The 13,447-nt window shown below is 50.7% G+C and overlaps 1 protein-coding gene across 3 annotated transcripts in view; it reads right to left on the bottom strand.

The window, feature by feature from the left end:
- The window catches only part of KIRREL3 (kirre like nephrin family adhesion molecule 3), a 604,223-nt gene that overhangs the window by 302,789 nt on the left and 287,987 nt on the right, over positions 1-13,447 (bottom strand). The window lies entirely within an intron of this gene.

The following is a 13,447-nucleotide window of genomic DNA, read 5'->3' as shown; positions in this document are numbered from 1 at the left end:
GAAACTTCAATACTTTGGCCACCTGATGCGAAAAGCCGATTCATTGAAAAAGATCCTGATGCTGAGAAAGATTTAGGGCAGAAGGAGAAGGGGGCAGCAGAGGATGAGATGGTTGGGTGGCATTACCAACTCAATGGACGTGAATTTGAGCAAACTCCAGGAGATAGTGGAGGACAGAGGAACAAGGCGTGCTGCAGTCCATGGGATCGCAAAGAGTCGGACATGACTTAGTGGCTGAACAACAAGATTTCATGTTTCCATCTCCTTGAGGTTGGTCCATTTTCTCTATACCTTAAACACCTGTGCTGTGGTACATGAACATCATCATAAGACAGGCTCCTGGTTCAGCTGGTGTACACACACACACACACACACACACACACACACACACAAGCAGACTTGTTGTCATTGTTCATTCCTCTTATGGATAAGATGCACAGTGAGTGAGCAAGCAGATGGATGCCCTGGAGGTTCTGAGCCATGTCACTCCCCATTAGCCTTCTTTAAAGACCCAGACAGGATCTGGGAGGGGCTGCTGATGAGATGGGTGGGTTCTGTGAATTTCCAGCTGGAGTGAAACCTTCCTCTCCCTGAGGGCTGGCGAAGTCTCTCCTGCTGCTCAGTGGATACGTCATGCCAAGATTGAGTCCAGGTGTATGCTTTCTCTGCCTTTCTTCTCGAGGCCTTTCTTCCCATTTCGAATTCCAATGAGACATCTTTTGAATGCTGAGTGTGAGAGGCAAGACCAAGCCTTGCTTATGTGCAGAGAGTTCTCCCTAAACTAACCTTAATAGTAACAACTCTCCTGCATTCCCCTTTATCCTAGATCAACCAGTCAATTCACTATTCCTTTGATGAATATTTATGGAACTGTGACTTTGTGCTAAGCAGTGTGCAGTTAGAGTGGAAGCGGGAGCTTTCATTCCTGTTTTACAGATGAAGAGACTGAGGTTCAAAGAGGTGAGGAATTTGCCTAAAGAGTGGCTGACTCAGGAATCAAAGGCGGGTCTCCTGGTGTCTGCCTAACCAGCTTTCCATTTTATCAAGGCTTTAACCAAAGAGAGGAGGTTGGAGGGGAGGACACAGCGGGGTTCTCTCCTAAGCCTGTGTGTAACCACAGAGGCTCAGGCCACAGGGACGCGTGGCTGGGTGTGATGTATATGGGAGAGAACATCACGGTGCTGGCTGTGCCATGAAGGATTAATCTCAAGGAGATTCTACTGAGCTCCAGAAACTTAACATCAGTGTCAAGAGATTAAAGCTATGATATCTCTGGTGGAGCGTGCTATCAGGAGAGATCAAAGCAAAACAGAAGGCTGCATTCTGCTGCCCTGTGCATGAGTGGCCTTGACTCACTGACTCCAGCACAAAGCAAACCATACAATATAGGAATGGTGCTAACACCTACTTGGACTTTTTTTTTTTTTTGGACATTTCCTTGCATCTCATTGTTGCCGGTTCATAAACAAAAGCATTATCATGCCTGTCAGTTTGCCCCAGTTTGTCTGCAAGCTGCCTGGCCCTCCCAATTTCTTCGAGTGTGGATGTGCACTCCATAGCTCCCCTGTCTACCTAAGAGGTTGCCTGGCTTGGAGGCTGCGGCAGGATGGACTGTCAGGGCACCGACCTCGCTGAAGGACCCCAGGAGTGCATGTTCAGGGCTGGTGGTCTCTGTCCCTGGGGCTCTGCAGACCACCCCACTGAGCACCCTCCTTCCCATTCTAAACCCGCTGCCCAAGAGTGGGTCTCGAAAGCCCTTCTCTGGAACCCTGGGGCTCCATTGAACCCATTTTGATAACCACAGAGATCCTCTCATCAGTTTTTTAAAGCTCTGACATCCAGCGATTCTAGTGATCCTAAGGGAGCCATTATAAATCCCTTACAGATCCATGGAAGAGCTCTGACATGTTTTCTAGAATTTTCTCTCATAAATTGCCCATCATTTCTTTTGAAACTTCTCTGGGACAAACTTTCGGCTCTGGGGAAGAGCCCGGACTTCTCAAGATGCCTCTTTTTGAGTGGCTCCAGCCTACTTTTCCGGCCTCTTCTCTCCACCCCGTCACTTCCCTTCGCTCTCTATTGGACTGCACGCCATTTCTGGACACACCGTGTATCTGAGCCTCCATGCCGCTGCTTGTGCTGTTCCCTGTGCTAGGAATGTCCCCCTTTCTACCTTCTTCCTGGAAAACTCCTACACATCCTTCAAGGCCCGGCTCAGATGCCCCCTCTTTTGAAAAGTTTCCTCTTTCTTACCCACTTCCATAGGGCAGTCCGCTGCTTCTTCAGTCTCGACAGGGAATGTCATGGCCAATGTAGACAAGCCCATCTTCCCCACCTGACTAAGAGCTCCCTGACAGCAGGGCCTTTGTTCTGAATTCCCAGTGCCCAGGCACGGAGCCTCCTGGGGAGAAACTCAATACATGTGTATGAAATGACCAAGAAAACAGCCAAGGCCTGTGGCCAGCAGGGGTTTCCTAGAGGACGCAGCCGCTGGGGGCCCCCATGCGGACACTCCCTGCATCCAGCAGGCTGGCCGTCCCCTAACACTCTCTCCCCACTGGATTCACAAGAGCTCAGGCTGCCTCTCCTTCCTCCTTTCCATGCTCGCTTGCAACACGTTCTCCACCACAGGTACAGACCTTTGCCTCTGATGGCCTCGGCTCAAGAAGACAGGCCTCTGAGCTCACAGATCTTAAAACTAAAACAAGGACGTAAGCAGACAGCCATGCCCTGGCTCAGTGCTGAATCTCAGTCTGGAGGACTTGAGGCTTCTGTGAGGCTCAAAGCCCGAGAGCTGCACGCCCGCTGCGGCCAGCCTTCCCGCTCTGCACGCCCCCTCCTTCCGCCCCTCCGAGTGTCTGGCCGTCCCACCCTGGGTGAGCTGTGCTCTTCTGGTCCTCCTTCTAATCTCTCTGTCTGCCTCACAAAGTGGAGAATTCAATTTTCTCCCCAAAGATAATCAGATTTGACTTAGCTCGAGCCATTTCCACAATTGCTGCTGAAACATGGTCTCTGTGAGGACCAAAGGGCTGAACTGGTAACTTCCGAGGCGGGTGGGGAGTGGGGGGGTGGGGCACGGCTGTGTCTGGATGACTCACCCTGCATGGATGCAGATGGAGACAGCTTCGGGCCACAGAAGGCTAACCTGGACCCCTGGGTCCCCCACATCCAGGGGTGAGGAGGCCCAGAGGGATAGCATGAGCATGGAGTGGGGCTGCCCCAGGTGTGAGCACTTCTCCTGCAGTCCCCACGCCCCACAACTCTGAGAGAAGTGGATCAGCGCTACCTGGGAGCCTCCAGCAGATCACCCAGGACAGTGGGGCAAAGGTGGTCCCTACACATCAGAGTCACAGGGGTAGGGGCAGAATCAGAGGGGCTGGACCTGACAGGGCAGTGATGCTCAGAACAAGGCCACCAGTAGATGAGGTGGCCACCACCGCAGGGAAGCCAGCCCAGTGAAATAAAAATCACAGAGGACCTGTGAATAGCTATGTGCCCTGGGGTGAGTCACTCAAAGCCCCTGAGCCTCAGTTTTTCCCTCTGCAGAGTGGGTATGGAGGTGTCACATGGATGGATGTCCTTGTGTAGCACCAATGTCACACCCACCATAATAAAGTGAGGTGTCCACGGATGCATTCTCCCCACTGCAGTGTTGGCCCTGGAGGGGCAGGGTGTGTCTCACTTCCTACTCTGTTCTAGCGCTAAGCACCCTGCCTGGCCCATATGCAGTTTGGGGGTGTCGGTTCATGGGAGCTGACACGATACAGGTTTGACTGCTGGCCACCTGCCAAACACAGTTATTAGTTTTTCAGGCTGAGTGAGTCCAACATGGGACCCAATAAACCCTGGACAACCTGGACTTTGTGTACAGCAGAGGAGCGAGACAGAGGAAAAGCTGAGTACTCATCCGTGGAGGAAGGGCTCTTAAGGATTTAGGGACTGGTCTGTCTAGTGAGTAACCTAGTCTTCTGGATGAAGGATGTTGTACCTGGTCCCTCCCTGCCCCATGCATTGTGCTGACTCCATGATCCCTCTCCCACAGCTCCTGCCCTGATCTCTCGTGGCCCCCATTCCCAGGGTACTGTCTGTATTCAGGGAGCTGAGCCTAGGCTCCAAAGCTTGAAAGATGGGAGGAGAGGTGGGGGTTGGGTCGAGCAGTAGGCTGTCCCTTTGCTGGGGTTGTTTGAGAGCAGGTGTGCATGTTTGTGGGCTTACACCAGGCCAGAGTGATGGGTGCCCATCCCAGGCCAGGTAAACACAAGCTGGCCGTCTCCTCTCCTCTTACCTGAGTCCTGCTGAAATCGTAGGTGGAGCAGAAGAGCTGCTGGACAGAGGTCAAGCCAGGGAAACAGACATCTGAGAAGCACAAGACTTCTAGTTTAACGCAAACCTAATTCTTCCAGAGTCCCTTGGGCAACAAGGAGATAAAACAAGTCAACCATAAAGGAAATCAACCCTGAATATTCACTGGAAGGACTGATGCTGAAGATGAAGCTCCAATACTTTGTCCACCTGATGCGAAGAGCTGACTCACTGGAAAAGAACCTGATGCTGGCAAAGAGTGAAGGCAGGAGAAGAAGGGGGCAACAGAGGATGAGGTGGTTGGATGGCATCACCGACTTGATGGACATGAGTTTGAGCAAAGTCTGAGAGATAGTGAAGGACAGGGAAGCCTGGTGTGCTGAAGTCCATGGGGTCGCAAAGAGTTGGACACGACTTAAAGACTGAACTACAACAATTCTTTCAGGGAAGAGGGTAGTGCATGGGTAAAGAACGGAAAGAGAGAGCAAGAACAGGAATGGATGGAGTACAGTCTGGGGAGGGTCATCTTAGGGACGATGCTGGACAGACAGAAAGTAGGAGTTTGGGTCATTTCACCAGGTCACTGCAGTAGAACTCACAGAGCCCAGGAGGGAATCAGTGGGTCAACAGGGCTTCTCCTCGCTGCTTCAGGAAGCGAGTTATCTTAACACACCCAGGGTTCTCCTTGTAAACAGAGGGCAGACAGGAAGACAGGACCTGTTCCTGGCCTCCATTTGCTGGAGATAGTGGGGGGCACAGGGGACAGGCTGGTCGGTGCTCCCAGGTAGGCGGCCTGGGTCCTGCTGCAGCCACTGGGGGCGCCCAGGGCAGCACTCCCAGGACAGGAAAGAGCCAGCGGTGCAGCCCTCTGGGCTCGCACTTGTATTTTACAAGCTGGGAGGCAATCGGAAGCCCAGGGAATCCTGGGTCAAGGGGGGACCCTTTTCGCCACTAAGAGCCTGCATGTCTGTCCTGCGCTGAGAACCTTTAACAGATCTTTCATGTTTGCTCCAAAAGCAAGCCTTTGACGTATCAGCCGACGCTTCCCACTTCCCTTCCTTGACATTTCTGTGACATTTCCTTTGCAAACTCTCCTTCCCAGTCATTTTTCTAGGATATCGTCCTCCTGATCCTTCACTGACATCTGTTTCCTCTCAGTGACCTGTCCTTTCCCCCAGCTGCTTACATGCTGGTGTCTTTAGGATCTATCCTCACCCCCTTCTCTCCAGGATGCCCCTCCTGAGAACAGCCTCATCACTCCCTGAGCCTGAATCTGTGTCTTCCACCCAGATCTGGGCTCTGATCCTCAGCCCCTGGAGCCAACTTTCTTCTGACCCCTGCAGCCGGGGACGCACAGGCCCTTGGGTGTAGCATGTCTAATCAGCCTGATCACTGTTGCCAAGTCTGGTCTGTGCCCTCTTCTCCCCATCTCAGTGTATCTTTGACATCTCCTTGTTGTCCACTGAAAATCTCAGGGTCATCCTGGCCTCAGCCCTTCTCCCCACCCCACACATCTGCAAGTCCCGAGTCCTTCTCAGTTTGACTGCTAAATGTGTCTTCCATGTATCACCAGCTTCACACCATACTCAGGGTGAAAGTGAAAATGTTAGTCGCTCAGTGGTGTCTGACTCTTTGTGACCCTATGGACTGTAGCCCGCTAGGCTCCTTTGTCCATGGGATTCTGCAGGCAAGAATACTGGAGTGAGTTGCCATTTCCTTCTCCAGGGGATCTTCCCAACCCAGGGATCGAACCCTGGTCTCCTGCATTGCAGACAGATTCTTTACTGTCTGAGCCACCAGGGAAGCCCCACACCTAGGATAGCATCACCCTTTGCTTAGAGGAACAGTTCTCACCCAGAGGAAACTTTGCCTCTGTGGGGATCATTGGTGATGACTTGATGATCATTGGGGACATTATTGATGATCATGACTGAGTGGCAGGTGGGTGGAGGTCAGGGATGTGGCTGAACATCATAAAACACACAAGACAGCCCCAACCTCCCAAGAATTTTTAGTCCTGTCCAAATGTGGATGGCGCAGAGCTGATAAAACCATGTTTTCCTAACTGGTCTCTCTGACCTCAGGCTCCTCTTTAAGCCACTTTCTTCATTGCTTCCTGAGAGAATTCTTAACCACGAGCGAATCCATCTGCGTTTCTCCACTCCCCAACTTCTTAGCATACAGTTCTTCCTCAGGATCCACGGGATTTGTTTCAGGAATGCCCCCCCCCCCCCACACACACACACATACTTAAATCCCCAGATGCTCCAGGCTCTTATACAAAATGCTCTAATATTTGCATATAACCTACAAACACTCTCCCATACACTTTAAATCATCTCTAGATGACTTATAAATACTTAATATAAAGTAAAGTGAAAGTGTAGTCGCCCAGTCATGTCTGACTCTTTGCAATCACATGGACTGTAGTCCGCCAGGCTCCTCTGTCCATGGAATTTTCCAGGCAAGAATACTGGAGTGGGTTGTCATTTCCTCCTCCAGGGGATCTACCTGACCCAGGGATCGAACCCAGGTCTCCTGCATTGCAGGTCAAGTCTGTACCGTTTGGGCCACCAGGAGACTCCACCACAGCGGCTGCTCCTACACGCTCGTGTGTATTCTCTCATGCACCTCTCACCTTGCTGCCATCTCCTTGAGATGTGGTTTTATTGATCGCTGCAGACCCAGTGACACCCACCTTGCATGGTGAACCAGTGGGGGAAGGAAGCAGGCTTGGCTGAAGTGCACACCCCTTGTTGCAGCAAGGACGGGGCTTAGCACTCAGGTCTCAGGGCTCCCAAGCTCTGCTCTGCTCACCAGACCTAATGGCCTCAAGGAGACCACTGGTAGGTCCCGAGCTGCTGGATCCCTCCTGCTCCCGGTTAGAGAAGAACAAGAAATGAATCGGCCGGCTGCTGCCGCTGCCTAAGTGGTTCCATTTGTTCACAAGCTGCAAGACAAAAGCCTACCCTCCTCCCCACCCCCAGCATATGCCAGATCAAAAGGGACTGTGAAAGGAAGATCAAAAAAACCAAAGGGACTGTGAAAGGAAGATGCTGGAAACAGTGGCCACTCTGATGCAGGCAGCTCTTTGAGACAGCAACTGAGGACTGAGCCCCCAGCAGGGAGGAGAGGCAGAAGTGCTTGCCAGAAAATCACCAAGTGGGGTGGGTACTAGGAGCTCAGCGGGTTTCCGGGGGGCACCAGGAGTGGGGATCTCGTTAATGTCACCTCTTCGCCACCTTGCCTCGGGGCCTCACCAATGCATCCATCAGGAGACCCAGGGTTCCTGCAGGAACGGCAATCGAAGCCAGAGATTTGAAATGGAGGATTGTAAGTAATGGCTAGAATAATATAGTAGTTAATAGGAAGCTACTGGCTTCCCTGACGGTACAGTGGTAAAGAATCTGTCTACCAATGTAGGAGACACAGGTTTGATCCCTGGGTCAGGAAGATCCCTTGGAGAAGGAAATGGCAACCCAGTCCAGTATTCTTGCCTGGGAAATCTCATGGGCAGAGCAGCTTGGCAGGCTACATACAGTCCACGGGGTCGCAAAGAGTCAGACACGACTTAGCAACCGAACAACAACACGAAGCTATTATTAACAATAAAATGACTTTATAGTTTATAATGCAATAACTTGGTAAGTTACTATATTGAGCCCAGGGTTGCAGGAACATCCCCAATCCTGTCCACTCCTCATGAGGCCACCTTGAGAAAATACAAGCACAGAAAGGGAAGCAGTGCTTTCGTTGTCAGCTGAGCTTGGGCTCAAAACTCTGGAGCTGTCTGGTCAGCTGGATAAGATGATGCTTCTTACCAAGTAAGTCAGGCCTAAACAGCCTCATGACAATGGCCAATCCAATCCATCTCAGCCCCAGGAAGGCCAGATCGAGGGATGGAGAGACAATGAAGACCGAGTCTTTTCTTCCAGCTCCTGCTCTCAACTTTGGCCTGGGAAGCCTGGCCCAGAACCAGGATACTGGCTGTGGCTTGGCTGCCACCTCAGAGAAGAGAGGAGACACTTTTAGGAAGGTGACCTTCTGGTGCTGGGACGCTGCTCGTTGAGAGACTTTGCTGAAGAAGAAGCAGCCTAAGGAGAAACTTGGGCTCTGACCCCAGAGGGCCATAGACAACAAAGACCCAGTGGGAGACCTTTCTCTTACCAGAAAACAGAGCAAACCAGAGGTTAGCAAGATGCTGAGCCCTAGGGGAAAACAGGGCTTAAGAGCTCCATTTTGGACCCTGAACAGCTTGCCTACCCGTTGGATTCTTGGATAGTTTTGGTGAAATCCAACATCAGAGGAGGGAGACCACCCTTATCGTGACACTGAAGACACGAACGCTGGGCTCAGAGGCGTCTTGAGATATTTGGAGGCTTCCCTGGTGGCTCAGATGGTAAAGAATCTGCCTGCAATGCAGGAGATCTGGATTTGATCCCTGGGTCAGGAAGATCCCCTGGAGAAGGGGATAGCAACCCACTCCAGTATTCTTGCCTGGAGAATCCCACGGACAGAGGAGTTACAGTACGTAGGGTTGCAAAGAATCGGACACGACTGAGCGACTAATAAACCCTTTCACTTTCACCTCTGATAAGAGTACGTGGGTGCTCAGTTGTGTCTGACTCTTTGCCACTCCATGGACTGTAGCCCTCCAGGCTCCTCTGTCCATGGGATTTTCCAGGCAAGAACGCTGGAGAGGGTTGCATTCCTTCTTTAGGTGATCTTCCTGACCCAAGGATTGAACCTGCATTTCCTGCATTAGCAGGTAGATTCTTTACCACTTGCCACCTGGGAGGCTCCTTTAATAAGAGTACAACCTTTCAATTCAGACCGGTAATTTCTAGCCCCTTTGTTGAAACATCAGTTATGGTTTTCTACAGTCTCCCTTTTGGTCTGGGGCTGTTGCAGTTTTCAGCAACTTTCAAGCAAGGCAGGAAAGTATTTTTAGCAATGGCAAGGTGTCACAGGCCACACGCCCAGCAGGAGCTCAGCTGGTATCCTGGACCAGAGGAGGAGGACCACAGTCACCCCCAAGGCGCCCTGTCTGGACAGTCCTCTGTCCCTCTCACCGCAGGAAAGCAGCGGCCTAAACTCGGGACACCTCCACCATCCTCCGAGTCCTTCTCTGTCCCCGGGAGGGACACAGTGTGCTGGGACGACCAAAGGGGCGGCATCTTTGGAAGGATCTCGGCTCTTTTCTTCTCCCTCTGAGCTGTCACTTGTAGTAAAGATGATCATTGATATGCCGCCATTATACTTCCATAATCATTAATATTCTTAAAAGGCTCTTGGAAACACATTTATACGAGGCTACATGATCCATTCCTACACTTCCTTTCAATTTAAATAACGGCTTAAGCCAAGGTTTTGATGCGCTGTTTACTTTAATTACTGTTCTGCCCCTATCTGTGTCTTGACACAGTGTCATTTAATATTTTATGAATTTCCTTTAGCCCATTTTTTCCCTGATACGTGTGATTCTAAGGGGCTGTTGAGGCAATTTTTTTTTTTTTTTAACTTGCACTTTTAACTTTTCTGAAGCTCGCTGTAAACAAGATGTGGCATGTCTACAGACTCTCTTCCTCTGGTGATAATGGGAGGGAATAAATAAACTAGCAGACAGCTGCCTTGCCAAGCTGGCACAGGGCTGCCAGGGTGTTCTGCCCCTGCCAGGGGTTCAAAGGGACAGGCCAGGGACTTCAGACGAGGCAGGAAGCAGCTTGGAAGGAATCAGAATCTGCTTCTCAGTGTGTGGTCTGACAGTTTGGGGGTCACCTGGGAGCCCCACCCCAGAACCACTGAGTCAGAATCTGCATCTTAACAAGATCTCCGGGTGACTCGTGTGCCCATTAAAGCTTGAGACACACTGCTCTAGAGGAAATCAAGCAGTGGGTGGGAAGAAATAGGCTTTTCTCTGCTGCTCTCTCAAAATTTCCAGGCTTTCATGAAAAAAATTTTAAAAAAAAGCTCTACTTTCAAAATCCATGATAGATTTTTCTTGGACAATTTTGAAAGTAGTTCAAATACTGTATTAGTTATTTGGCCCAAGATTTCATGTACACCACCCAACCTCCTCCATTTTTCCTTTCATCTGTTTGTTCATTTATGAACCCTTGATTGAGTACTGTTATATCCTAGGAATTGTGGAAAGTGATAAATAAGACACAAAATGCCACTGCTATAGTAGAGATATATTCACAGTGAGAGGGGGATTCATGGAGAGGTCAGAGAAACTTTCTCTGAAAAGGTGATTCTTGAGCCGATTCTAGAAGAATGTATAGGAGTTTTCAAGTGAAAGTAAAGGGGTGGTTGGGTGTTAACTGAGGCCGAGGGAATGACGATGGAAAGACTCGGACATAAATGTTTAGAGAACGACACTGTCTTTTAGTTCAGCCCTGTTTCTGGCTCTGCTCAAGGGCAGGGCTGACTGGCATGGCCTGGACCAGTCACAGCATCTGTAGCATGGAGGCTCATAGGGGATGTTTCCCATCTTAGGGAAGAAAGAATTTTCCTGTTGGGACCACGGTTGGCAGCTGCTGGGGAGAGGATCAAGCACCGGGACTCAGAGTTTTGGGGACATGTCAACTCAGTTCTACCAATGGTTAGTGGTGGCCTTTGATGATACCCTCGATCTCTCTGTAAATCTGTAAAACAAGTTCCTAGGAAGGCTAGGCCCACTCCAGTGTTCTTGCCTGGAGAATCCCAGGGACGGGGGAGCCTGGTAGGCTGCCGTCTATGGGATTGCACAGAGTTGGACATGACTGAAGTGACTTAGCAGCAGCAGCAGCAGGAAGGCTAGGTGAGATTGAAATACATGAAAGAGACTGGCACTTTGCAGTCATGCCAAAACACGACTGGATCTGCACATGAATCAGAGGCCAAGGAGTGGAACAGGAAGTGAGTAATAGCAAAGGAAACCGACAAGGACAGGTGAGCACCGTGGGACCCTGGAGTGTCAGAGACTCAAGCAGGACCCACCAGGAAGAGAGGAAGGGGCGTCTCCATCGGCCCCATGCCAGTGTCCCCCATCCATTCTTTGTGGACAGTTAATACAGAAACCAGGCCTGGGACCTGCCAGCTCAACACTTCTGTTGAAAAGCAAAACCACTCATGGGGCAGGCCAGACCAGGGTATGAACTTGGTAAGGTGCCCCAGGGAATTGGGGCTTACTGGAGAAGGTGGCTTTGGAGGGAACGGACGGCTGCCAGGCCTCTGAAGATGGGAAATGAGAAAAGAAGGAGTTGGATCCTGTAACTCTGGTTTCAGGACAGGTGTTAATATTATTTCCTTGTCTCTTTCTATATGAACTGAAATAAATGGTGCTTGGGGGCCAGAACCAAGCCAAAGAGGAGACATGAAACTGAGAGTGAACAAATCCAGCTAAAAATTACTTTTCACCCCTTCCGGTCTCCTATACCGCATTCATCCCGGGTAACAGGGGATGGATGATATAAATTTAATGGAAAAGTCAGAGAACTGACTCCTAATACTGAAGGTACAAAAGAAATACTCTGATATTTCCAGACCCTGAGCTTCTCGGCATCTGCACTTTGACTGGGGTCTGGCTATGCCCACAGCCATCAGATCAGATCAGCTCAGATCAGTGGCTCAGTCGTGTCCGACTCTTTGCGATCCCATGAATCGCAGCACGCCAGGCCACCTTGTCCATCACCAACTCCCGGAGTTCACTGAGACTCATGTCCATCTCCATAACTATGCTAATTCTCACTGCTGTTTACAGTTCTGATGTAGCCTGAGAATTCCCACAGCTAACATAGTGCAAGGACAGAGCAGTGTTTAATCCATGTATTAGCGTCTTTCTTTGCATAGGTATTGCGGCTGGCTGGCCAGTTTTGTGTGAGTCTGCATGAACTGGGTCACCAGAGGGACTGTCCAGGGAAAACAGATGATCTGGTTTACTTTCAGTTGCCATCACAGCAAAAACAGCCTCGTTTCGGGGGCTATATACTATGTGCCAGACATTTTACATACATTTTCTCATTGAATCCTTCAATCTACCCTATGAAATAGGTATGGTCACGTCCATTTTGCAGATAAGCAAACTGAGGCTCAGAGAAGTAAAGTCATTTGACCAGTTACATAAAAAGCTGAAATGTAAACGCCAGAGCTGAGATTTGAATAGAGGGGTCCACCTCTGGTCAACCACCCCATCCAAGCTCTTTGTGTGTTCCTACTGCCTTCTAAACAGAGAGCTCGAAGGTTGGAAGGATCCTCAGCAACTATATAGGCAAGTGATTCTCTTCTGTTCTGCAGAAGATGTCCGAAGGTACCCTGGGTTGTCACAGCTGGTGGGGATGGGGGCGCACATGCGCTCCTGGCATCCTGGGGCCAAGGTTGCTCCTACACATCCTTCCACGCCCCTGCCACAATGGGTCACCCTACCCCACAGGTCAACAGTGCTGAGGCTGAGCAATCCTTGTCTAGACCGTCTCCTGATTCTACAGCTGAGAAAATTGCGTAGGGGAAGGGTGAAAGGTCACAGAGAGAGCAGCTGATGGGGGCTGCCAGGCTTGTCCCTGTGGTACCCAGGAAGAAGAATTCAAAGGCTGCACCCTACTCTGGCTGTCATGGAGTGCGGGAGGGAGAGGTGCTATTCAGGGAGCCAGCAATTTGTTACATCAGAACACATTATCTTCAGGAGCAGCATCTTGTTTAGATTGCAGGGGAAAAAAAGGGCTAAAGTTTTCTCAAGTAGTAAGTTTCCCACTTTTGCTCCATTTGGCAATTTTCTGATGCAGATTCGACATCAGAATCTGGGTGAGTGTGCTGAGCTGGGTCATGTTTGTCAAGGGGAGAATTAATGTGTCCTCCTGATTGGGAGCTGACTTTGGGCACAAAGGTGGCTGTCAATGCATTGGGCTGGGGCCCGGGGAGGGAAGCAGGACACATTCAAGGCAGAGAGTGTGTTGGCGATTGCAGTTCCAGAGTGCCGAGGGCAGTGGCCACCGAGGCAGGGAGAAGGTGACGCCGCTCACCTCCCTATCACCGGTCGCCATGCGTTACCACCCAAGCAGTCTCCACGACTCTGGGGTCTGGGGTGGGACAGCATGTGGTGGAGAGAGAACAGGGGCTTCGGGTCACATGTGGATCCTGGCGAAGGATTCAGGCAAGGGCTAAGCAT

This window comes from Bos grunniens, chromosome 29 (genome assembly GCF_055505025.1).
Source record: "Bos grunniens cultivar Pamir isolate PY7600 chromosome 29, Bosgru_T2T1.0, whole genome shotgun sequence".
Classification (NCBI taxonomy): Eukaryota; Metazoa; Chordata; class Mammalia; order Artiodactyla; family Bovidae; genus Bos; species Bos grunniens.
The sequence above is the reverse complement of the archived record's forward strand: the minus strand, read 5'-3'. Positions and strand labels throughout refer to the sequence as shown.